The sequence below is a fragment of the Pterocles gutturalis genome, unplaced genomic scaffold (genome assembly GCF_000699245.1).
Source record: "Pterocles gutturalis isolate BGI_N339 unplaced genomic scaffold, ASM69924v1 scaffold50675, whole genome shotgun sequence".
Lineage (NCBI taxonomy): Eukaryota > Metazoa > Chordata > Aves > Pterocliformes > Pteroclidae > Pterocles > Pterocles gutturalis.
In genome coordinates, this window is record NW_010147769.1 from 27,573 (window position 1) to 39,666 (window position 12,094).

Consider the following 12,094-nt stretch of genomic DNA (forward strand, 5'->3'; position numbering starts at 1 on the left):
ATTAATAGGCTGAGCACTGGTTACAGAGATCTGAGATACTGCTGTTTGCCATCTGTTAAGTTCCTTTCACTCAGATTCTCTGAACAATGAATGAGTATATATCATACCTGTAATAGTCAGTATTCATTATATCACATGGTTAAGATAACAATAAAGTATTTTTTCATTTCCTGACAGCCTGTTTATGCAAGAACAGGTCCCCTCATGTCCCTTAGTTCTCAACTCATGGTTGAGGTCTATACACAAACTTCACTAATTCAAGTATTAGTTAGAAATGCTCAGTAGCCTGCAAATGTGAAGCAAATGTTTGGCTCCACAGAAGATTACAGGCTAAATTTACAGCCAGCCCAGAAACCCCAGATCTTGCTCTTCTACTACTACTCTTGCTGAAACCCAACAGGGACAATGAAAAATCTGGCATACAGCAACACTTGGTCTGAAAATCACTGTAGCATAAAGATGTGAGATCATAACTCAAGAGCTAACAACCATGGTACAGGCAGAAATGAACAAATCCATGCTTGCATGACACTTGGCAAGTTTCACAGTCTATTTAATAACCTGATGTAACCTTGTGACCATATACTCTGGCATCTTAAGTTCCTTGGTTTGTTAATTTGAGTGCAACAGCTGTGATCAAATTATTTTTAAAAAGACATTCATTTCATTTAAGAAATACTATGGACAGAAGTCTACGGTAACTCTTGGAAAATTGTTTCAGTAGTTACTATTTTAAAAAACCACACAATGCAGTGCATATAATTTTTTAGTATCAATCCGGCTTTTAGCTTCTCCTTATTGCCTGGCTGCTGCATTATTACCAGATTTGTACTTCCCATATAGTTACTTAATTACTATGATCACATTACCCCTTCACTTCAATAATTTTATATATATATATATATATCTTTTGAGCTCCCTAAACAGGCTGCTGTAAGAATAAGAAAACATTTATTTCAAGTCTTTTCACAACCCTCTCCTATTTTTCCAACATCTTTTTGTGGGCTTCATGCTAGAACTAGACATGCCATACCAACAGCAAGCGCAGGCTGACTAAACACAGAGACTGTATCTCCTGTTCAACACATCACTGATTTTACATGGACAGAACCAGCCCTTCTTGGCTGAAGACCATCTGTATCTGACCATCCAACACCGACACCAACTCTTTTTAAGAATTATTGCTGGCCACTCCCCTACCACACATCATGACCTGCATTCCTAGTTCCTCACATGCATGATCTCACATCTGGCTGAAGTGAAACACAGAGTCTCCTCACATGCAGGTTATTACGTGTTCCCAATGATTGGCCCATCCTGCCCTATGTAATATTCTAACAATCTTTATCCTAGTTTTCAGGAGCATTAGTATACGTTTCTTCCAAACCACTAATAAATGGCATAGGAACAAGAAGTACAGCCATAACAAGATCCAGTAAAAATTCAATGCTTGACAATAATTCATTGTTCTCAATAATATCTTGAGACTTACAACAACGGGGTGTTTATCAATCAATAATTCTCAAGGAGAGGAAGGACAAGACCAGTCACACAGCTGAAGAACAACTTAAGCCTGTGAAATCCTGTATCAACAACTTCACTAATTTGCATGTCCTTAATGCCAGGCTGGTGCTGGTTGTTCAGGCTATCTTATTTATCCCTGCGTCTACTGGCACAGCAATGCCAACCCTCTATATTTCCCTATACTTTGACTTCTAACAAACCTTGCAGCACACAATGCATAGAACTTCTCTGTCAGCTCCTCTGGCACCTTCAAGTGTCAAGTTATTCTATACAGGTAGAAAAAAAAGCAGCAACTGCTGATGCTGGATGCTAACATCCTCCTGCATTGCTACCCCCGGCAATCAGGAACTGGGATGTTCCATACGAGGTCACAAGGATATTTCTTGGATATATTAAAGGGAGGTTCACTTGTAGTTCAAGTACAGTATCCCAGGAATACAGCTGTACTACTTTTGCACTACACTGAACCGATAACCTACATTGCAAAAAGAAGCATACCAGGACTATTTAGACTATAGCTGTTTCACACCTGGGCACATGGCACAGGCACACAAGATTGCTTCAGCAAGAGCAGGGCTTATTAGTTTAGGCTACCCAGCACACAGCCGGAACAAGCTGGATGCTTTTGAACCACACAGCTGACTCTGAAAACAGTACCTTTATCTGCGCTGTCTTGAGCTTGAACTACTAAGCTGTGTTAGATCTGAACTAGCTCATGAAGCAGTTGAGATGTGAGCACCAGGTACCATGTATTCCCAAACCAGAGAACCTGTGCACAGGTTATTCAGAAATTATCTTATCTTACTTCATATAAACAATAATAGGTAAAATAAAGATTGTTATACTAACAGATTCTATTCTACATAATAAACCACCCCAGTTAATATATCTTGAGAGCTTCACTGTCCTCTGTTGAGAAATGACTTCTTGTGTCCTATCATTTTTTTCATGCTTTCTAGCTTTGCACTTAAAGGGAGGAATTAACAGCTGTGAACCTATTTGGACTAGCGCTGATAAATTTAACACAATCTCCTTGTACGGAGGTTTGCATTTCCACCCTAACTCAGATTAGTTATTTTAAAGAATATGACCCTTTTCAGCTGTGGTTTTTTGAATATCAAGCTGTGTGTTTCTAAGGAGTTCAGTTTTCTCCAGCTGACTTGCTTGTAGCCATGTTCAGTTCAGTAGAAATCTGTCCATTTGGAAGTGTATCTGACTTGGACTTGACTTCCCTTCACTTAAGCAAATCTTTCAGCAAGTCTTTCCTCTATATTGAGCAGAACACAAGCTTTCTAAAAACCTGCAGAAAACAGCTTCCCAGTTTTAACATGGATTTTCTTTTGCTTATGGAAATGAAGCAAGAAGAGGGCTTGGTAGCATACAATACAAAAAGGCATAAACTCAAAACCACGTAAAAGTGCTTCTCCCACCCAAATAATTTTCAAGAAGCCATGGTCAGTAGATGGGAAGAAAAGCTAAATGGTGTATGCATAAAGTACAAATATAGATGGTCCAGGAAAAGTTCAAGTCAGGCATTGGCTTGTATAGCATTTGGCTGTATTCAGCAGCTACTTCCCAGAGCAGTTTCCTCAGCAGCTACTTTGATGCAGCAAAACCATCACCACAGGTTAATAGCTCCAACCTCAGCCTGGAGAAACAGCAATAGCATCCTCCGCTCTCTAAAATGAGATGCAGGCCATTTGTCTTTTCTCAAGCAGACCTTCAACTCTGCAGATTTTGCCTCCCTCACGCCCTGACCCCCAAAGATTCTGTTCAATTCCAGGCTTCTTTCCCAGGTCCACATTTATATGACTCCAATAAGAAAGACGGTTTGTCTTAAAAGCATAAGATTTAAAACAAGCATGTGTTTATTTGTAGTAAATTTCCATACATTGTGGTAGGTGTATCTCCTGGACGAGCCTTCTGTGTAAGGGTAACACTTGTTCATGACACTCACCATGGCTGAGGGATTCCCAAAATACTTGTCTTCATGCAAAGAAAGACCATTATATGGCAGATGGGGAACTGAAGCAAGGAGACTGGATACTTTGTGTGGCTTCAGGCTAGTCAGTCATCATCTCTTTTAAAAGAAGTTTTCTGAAATCCACTCATGACAAGACAGCACTTTCTTCCACATCTTGGCATGCATCAGATTCCATTTCAAAATCTTTTAAATACTTTAAAAATGTTTTTTTTTTTCAACATAATAGGAGGGTTCTCTAAAAAAATATCTTATTTCAAGCTAACAAGACAACCCCTCTCATAAAAAAAAAAAAAAGCACTCTCTTCCTCCCCCAAGCCCCACCCTGGCATTACCCAACCCAGAAGGAAATGGAGTAAAACACCTCCATTTGTGAAGAGACCTTAATGCAAGGGAGGGACTGAGCCTAAGACCAACTATATTTGGAACACAATGCAAAACCCACCTTTTCGCAAAAGCCTTCCCCCAATGATGAGCCGACATCCTTTCATAGCCAGAAAATGATTAGCATGAAGAGAAAGAAAAAGAAAAGAAAAGAAAGTAAAAAAGCAAATGAAATATGAAGGTGCCAATAACTGAAATATTTTTGGTAGATGTTAGCTTTATCCGGTATCTGTATGATTAGAGATATCTTAACATTCAGTGCAGCAGAAACACACAGGGCAGAGGATGACTAGTATCAAAGTTCTTATACTGCTTAAGAAGGTGCCAACAGCTGTGAAAAACCTGTGAGAGACAGAATCTGATATCCATTTGAAGAGCTGAAAAACACTAAGAAATTAGAATGCCCAAGACCTGCAAAAATCCATGTTTATTTATAGTAAGTAGGAAGTTTTCTTTCTAGAACAGGGAGGACAAATGGTACCAAAATTTTTTAAAAGCATTTATTTTATACAATAGTGAAAACTACCTTCTCATCAGTCAAAGGAACTAATAAAATGTAATTTTACAAAAGTATCTAGGAATGTTTATTACCGTAGCTGTTACCATATCTTTGTAAGAAATACTACAAATTGATATTATAGAACTTCTTTGAAAGCTGTCAGACCAGTAACAATCACGTTAGCCTCATTCGACTCAGCATTTTTAATTATAACACAAAAAAATTGTACTTAAGGCCTATCCCTTACAATGCTAATAATCTAAGCATCCAGGACATGACGAACACGTGAAACACTAAATTTCTTCATTACCCTAACTTGGGCAGGTAACATATAAATGCATGGTAATTTCTCGCTGTGCACTCCCCAACAGCACTCTTATTTATAGAAAAACTTATAAGGAAACATATCATAGGTTTTCAAAACACAAAAATATTTTAAACAAAACGTGTGAAGACTAATTTCACTGCAGCCCTTCCTAACCATGTGTTGTATTTTATTTCCCATTTATCATAAACATCTTTAAGAACATACAGTCTGAGTACTACTCAGTGTAAGAGAAAAAAGGTTAGCCCTAAGGATATTCACAGAGGTAGCATCTCATTGCGCAGATACATCCACGAAACAGCACAGCAGGGCATCCTGCAACTGCTGACAAAGGAATTCTGCTGGAAAGTCAAAACACAGACTTACATTTCTGGCAACCACCGAGATGTGTTACAGCAAATACTCAAACACAATTGTCTATATACCAGTTACTGCTCCGGGAAGCCCTAAATCATCATATATTATAAAATATTACATTATTTTTCTATATTATAAAATAGGAAGACACCAGGTGAAGATGTCCTGCACTTGTCCTGACTTTACTTCCCTCCTACTACCGACCAGGGCACAAATCAGGACATGGAGCAAGGTGGATTTTGTCAGACCCAGTATACCTGTGCCAAAGTTTGCATAACCAAATCTTTGGTTCCAGCACATCTAATTAAAGGGCAGCTTTTAGACTAGCTTGCTACATAATCAATCTTAAGGGTGAACAGTCATGGCTTCCATCTCATGAAACTGTAAATGCTGTCCTACAAAGGAAAGTGCTATCCAGCATGGCACTAGAGCTATCAATCCATGAAGGCAGATTCATCCACTGAAGTGTGCTACAGCCCTACCACAAAGGATGCTGTGATCAAGTAGAACAACTGAGAGGGTCAGAACTTAGTAAGGGAGATAAACAGACATTCTAGAAATAGATTATAGCTGGTAAAGGAGAGAAAACACTAATTTGGATGCTTCCACTGTCAAAGGGTGAGGAACTCACTGTGCAATTCTCAGCCCACCATAGTACTCATTTATTTAACCGGTATGACACGTCATGAAAACAAGCGGCTAGTTTAATTAGGTCACATTTGTCAAACAAACGGTCTAAAGGGGGATCCTGAAAAACAAATAGTCTTTAGCAGATACAGGCTATACCTCTTGACAGGCATTCCTAATGATCCCTAACCTCAGTGGAGGGAGGGAAAATAAAGGAAAAAACAGGAGTAACAGTCAGCAGAAGGCAGCTACAGCTCAAACCAAGTACAACAATGGAAGTCCCTACACTGGGCAGCCTGATGGAGGCAGACAGTATGGGCTGACCCACAGGAGACTCCCTTGGCAGAGGTAGTAGTGCTACCCAAAAGTAACACTTGCACACTCACAATTCTGGCCACAGACTAGCACTGGGAAGAGCTAGTGACAACTGTACCACTGTCCTGAAGATCAGACTGGGAGAGTGCCATTAGCGAAGCACCAAAAGCCTTCAGCGAAGGAAGGATGCTCCCCTTTGCAGATATACAGGGTCTGGCTCAGGAGTCCTTTCCATGTATAACCACTACAGCCCTCTGCCAATGAACTTTATATCATTTGGTTCATACTCTATACACCATGTGAAAGAGTGAATCTGTAATTCCATGATTAGCACCGAACAACACAACAGTGAAGAAATCCTGCTTATATAATCAAAAAGATAAGTCTGGGGCCGGTTAGAAAAGTTTTTTAAAAGCTCTTTTGTCACTTCACATTCTCAAGATCTAACATTCGTCATATCTTTCAAGCCAAAGTTTCTTTACTGCTGATTAAAATAGGTATTTATTGACATCAGCCCGGGGAACAACAGCTGAAGAGCCAACCATATTCTATTCTTCATCAACAATACTGCCAACTAAGTTATTTCCAGAATCATCACTGTCAGTAATTACATGCTAAACAAAAAAAACCCCTCGCAGTTGGTTTTCAAAGACCACATTGAGCTTGCAGATAGAAAACTTTGTTTAGGCTTTAAGCCTGCAGTAACAAATTTTATTTGAAAGTTAATTTTTGTTTATATGTGTATATACACACACACACAGAGCTCAACAAGTTACTGCTTTACAGGCCAAGAATTCTTCTTAACCCAAGGGTTTCATTCAGGAGACTGACTGGAGTGTTATCACAGGTGTACTCAGGACCTTTCAGGTTTATGTTTTAAGAGCAGTAAACATCTATTCATCGTATGTCCTAAAGATTTTTAGTGGCAGATGATCTCCACACTAAGCAGAGACAATCCTGATACGCCGTGAGCCTAAAAAAAAAGTGACCTCCATTTTTGATCTGGCTGACATCCACGAGGCAGCATTACTTGACTGAGAAGAAGAGGAAGTTGCAGACACATGCTACTTATATATCATATGAAATGGAGATCTGGAGAGACAAATGCCTCCACTCTTAGAATTCCTTTGACTTGAGTCACCTGAGACATGCAGTCAACAGGAATTGTCCGCTCACATCAACATGAATATGTCTTTTGACTAGAACTAAAATGGAGAATCGAGCAGGTAAGGATATTAGGTGAGTTGCTAAGAAAGCCTAGGAAGAAGTCGACAAAGTTTAGTGTACTAAACCCCATATTTCCTCTTACTTATTTTCTTTCAATAATTTCTGTAGTTGTGTTCTGTTTTTCAGACTGCTACTTCTAAGGCCACAAGTCACATTCAGCAGTGCTAATAAAATACATGAACTAAGTCTGACTTTTTAATGACTTCTGGAGTAAGGTCCTGTAGCTAAGTTTTTCTGAATTACTGAAATAATGTAAAAAAGGGGGAAAAAAAAGTTTGTTTCCAGTAGCAGAACACCACAATTTCTGAAAGGTGCACCACTGCAGGTATAGATCTCTTTCTGTAGCTACGGCACAACTCGAGTTATCTTAGCCCTAGGGTACTGTGCTATGGCTGGTTTAAATCAAACCAAAAGAAAAATAGTAAGAAGCTTTTCTAGCCTTCCCCACCTGAACTGGACATTCCCATCCTCTCCTCTGTGTATTTGCGGCTACACAGAATGGGCATAAACCCACTTCCCTTGCGGATTAATTTCAGTCAAGCCAGAGAGCTGACCGGACTCGTCGTGCAGCCCCACAGTAATTAGTGCTGGCATAAACCACAGGTGGGAAGAGGCAGCCAAGGCTGACGCCCCCAGCAGCCTCCTATCACTTCACGCTGACAGTGAAGCTGAATGATTAAACAACACAGCACAGGCTGTTTAGCAGAACTCAAAGAATGAAACCTCTCACTTCCAAACATGAAAATACTAACAGTCAGTGGCTGACTTGCAATGCCACACAACCTAATCAGGTATTTTTTGAGTACAAACACAGCACCGAACCTATCAGGCATCCCAGGCAGTAAAAAATGCACAAAAAGCATTTTCCTGCTCTGTGAAAATTTGGAATTAAAAAATACATCCCAGATGAATTCCTAAACCATATTTTATTTCTAGTTATTTTGCCACCTTCACCTAATTTAATTCAAACCAGAACATTTATGACAACTGGTGAAAAATATGGAAGAATGTAAACTGTCCCTGTAGAAGAAAATCTACCAGAACTCTTGGCCACAGGCATACTTCCCTCCTCACATCCTTCTTTAACAACAAAAAAAGAAACCACCAAAAAAACAAAAACCATCAAACCAGGATTTCATGCTCCAGAATAAAGCATTATGATTGCAGCTCTATTTGTAATAGGAGAAGACTGATAAATAATATATAGACTAATGCAAGCTTGCATATTGTCTGCAAATGCTCTAATGCATTTCATAGCTAATTGTTAATAAATCAAGAGGTACCGCACTACCCTTCACAGTATCTTAGAAGTAAATTTTTGAACCTAACCCTGCCTTTACTACACCTTTTTAAATAAAAGAGATATACTTTTACTGCACAAAATCCTTTTGTATAGGCTTGTACAAGCACAGTTGCCATCACACTGGCATTTTTTTAACAGCAAATTTTACACATTAGGTACAGTCATGGAGATAAGAGTATATTTTAGTCTCGCTTTTTCTCAAATTACTTAAATTTTCAATTCAGATTGGCCTACAGTATCAACACATTCAAAACAATCAGCTTTTTTCTCCAAAAAAACCCCACAGCTGTGCAACGAACACAGAGGTTCAAATTAAACTGTTTAGTCTAACATTTTTCTTTTCTATTTCATGCTCTTAAAAAAAAAAAACCTACCAACCTCCATACCACCTGTATTTCCTTGTTTCTATCTATAGTTCTCTATCATCTTCCCAATCTGGGATTTTTTTTTTTTAAATTAATATTAGTCCTACTCTTCAGAGTCTTGTTCCTTCTGCTCCTATTTCTTTGCCACTGGTTGTCCTCCATCCTGCCATATGCGCACTCCTCTGTGCCTCCTCTTATTTTTTTTTGCTACCATTCATCTTCCCTTCCCATGGTGTTTCCACATTCTTTCCTCCTCCATTTTCTCTCCCTTCCTCCTCATCACTAGTAAAACAGGTTTACTCATTCTTCTGTCACCTAAAGGTCCTTCTTCTGTCTTCACCTTATCTCCCAGTTTTGGATGAAGGAGGACTTTGCTGCCTTTGTTGCTTTTTCTCCCACATGCAGGATGTAATTCTGTAGAAGACAGAAAAGATCTGATCCTCTTATTCATTTCTGTCCCCTGAGCAGCTGGCAGCCATTGCTGCACAAGACACGGCCAGCAAGGAGCTGCTCTACCTTTGCAGTGAGAAGCCAGCTCATCGCAGGCCAATAGCCAGCTTCCAACTGTCCAAGTGTGAAGTTCCTATGATCACAGATCATCTGGGATGCCTTTCCTCTCAAAACCAGGTGACTCTGAGCCAAATTCTTTAATCTCAAAGGCACTAAAGGCTTGATAGCTGCAAGTGGCTTTTGGGGAGAGTCGCTGTGACGCTGTTTCCACTTCAGCAGTACATGCATGAAGTGTCTCGATAAGAAGTGGTACACACTGCCTTCAAAAAAAAACCCCAACAAATCAAGTACTGACAATTGGACCTTGTCTATTCAACAGGAGTTGCCAACCACTGAATGTGGTTAACTGCAAGCATAGACAATGATAATTTACGCTCACCGTCATTCTGGAGGCTAACTTCATTTTCAAAACTGCAAGTATAGGCACGGATAAGCTATGATCAACACACTTCAACCAGATTCAACACCAGCCAAGTCTTTGTCAGCAGTGGTAACCTTCCAAGTAGAGAGAAGGCATAGTGGGGGTCTACAACCACAGCCCAAAGGCTGGCTGAAAACCTTGGCACCTCTTAGAGCCTCTTCCCACCTGAGCTTCAAAGAGTCCTATGAATATTAACTAATTAGACTTCTCTTTTGTGAAAGAGAATGAAGGGCTCAATTTACCTGCCAACACAGCACACCCAGCATCGGAGTGGAAGAACAGTTAGTTGAAGTATCAAAATAATCACATTTGGTATTAAAAAAACCCAAAAAAACCAAACCCTGGCATTCACAGTTGTACGGGTAATTCAGACAGATTTAAATTTAGTTTTAAGCAAAGCTGAACCGAATCTGTTGTGGTGAATCTGAACATAGCCGACAGCCTGAATTATCAGAGACAGCTTCTTGAGGGACACTGTATTGTACTGGGGGTTTGGTTCAACAGATCTGGTGATTACTCAGATTAATCACTCCCCGTCAATATCACTACCTACAGGTATTTCTGTGGTCACCAGACCAGATTACAGCAGTTGAAAGATATGCCTTAATCTAAACCTAAGGCAATTCGTCTGCAAGCAAGACAAGCCACGTACGTTGAATTATGAAGGTTACTGAAGAGAAGTGTTAGACCAATATTTTGAAGTGAGAACAAGGTGCCTTAAGTGGAAGACATGTAAAAATCTAACTTCAAGTGCTAGAACACACAGCTTGTGAATAATGTATTTCCTCAAGCACATACTAAGTCCTTCCATTGTTAGGTCATACATAGTAGAGTTTGAATTAATTACATTAGAGAACTTGATCTGAACACTTTCTAAAATGATTTAGTGGGTGGCCTCCACGCATATATTTGAAGCTTGAAAACTTCAGTCACGTTTGCTTATAGACTAAAACAACTACCTGAATAAACTTTGTATAGTATTTTGTAGAGTATGCTACAACTTAATTCTCCCCATGGCATAGGAAGGGCCACATAATATTTTAATTATTTTCTTCCACAAGGCAAGAAGCTCATTGAGATTTTATAACCAAATATGCTTAGTTGGCTTTTTGCTCAATACAGCCCTTAGCCTGCAGGTTGCATCTAGTGCTAAAACAAAGATCACAGAAGTTAGAAGTGCCTATTATGTCAATAAAATCTAAATCCCTAGTAATGCAGTAATTGTTCCATGCAGCATGTTTTCTAATGCTTTGTCTGGTCTTGTTTTAAACAATGGGGCTACCATCACTTTTCTTGGACTATTTATGGTCTGGAACAATCCAGCAGTTTTCCCTGATCTTTAACCAAAGTTTCCACTTTTTATGCCAGTCCAAAACATAAGCAGCCCTCACAAAAAAAAAAAAAAAGCCTCCTCTGTCAAGCTTAGCATCTTTCTTCTGAAGAATATCAGATAACCTTTATAGAAAGCTGAATACAAAGTCCACTGATTGACTCATTTTAGACTACAGTGAGTGACAACTCCCTTCTGTTTATCATTTGGGGACATGTCAGAGCCTATGTAGAAAAATGGTTAGACAGGATACACCGGGATCAAGCAAGCTTTAAGTTAAAAGAAATACAGTTCCTATCTGCAGAAAGGGAGTCTCCTACTAAGCTTCATTTGTGGCTATCTGCTCATGTGGTAGGGCTTTTTTTTATTTCTTCGTTTAGCATATGACCTGTGCAATTGTTAATACAGTGTTTGACTCAATCTTGTAAATAAAATGTCAATTCCTAGACCCTAGCTTTCTTAAGGAAAAAAAAAAAAGAAAAAAACAGGACGGGGGGAAGGAGGAACAGGCTTCCTTGTCTGGAAGGTAATTCCAATAAAGAAACCCTTTTAATGTCATCTGAACAGGTGACTACTCTAACAGCGTCATTATCATCGAGAACCCTGCAAATTAAGCAGGGAAGGGGCCTATTATCTAGGTCACTTAGCCCACCCCTACCAGAGCTGAATTATTCCCATCTGCCTACCAGAGGTTTATTCGGCTCCTTTTAGCAGTAAGTTTGCGCATTAGGAGAACACAGCAACCCACCAGGGCCCCCTCCCCACCGCGGATCCTTTCTCTTCCCCGTTACCAACAAACCCGACCCTCGCTACCGAGAGACACTCGGGGTCACCGGGCTTGGGGGAGGGATGCCCGCAAATCCTACGGAATAGGCGAAGCGCGCTGCGGGGGAGTTAAAAACTCATCAATTTAAAATAAATGGATA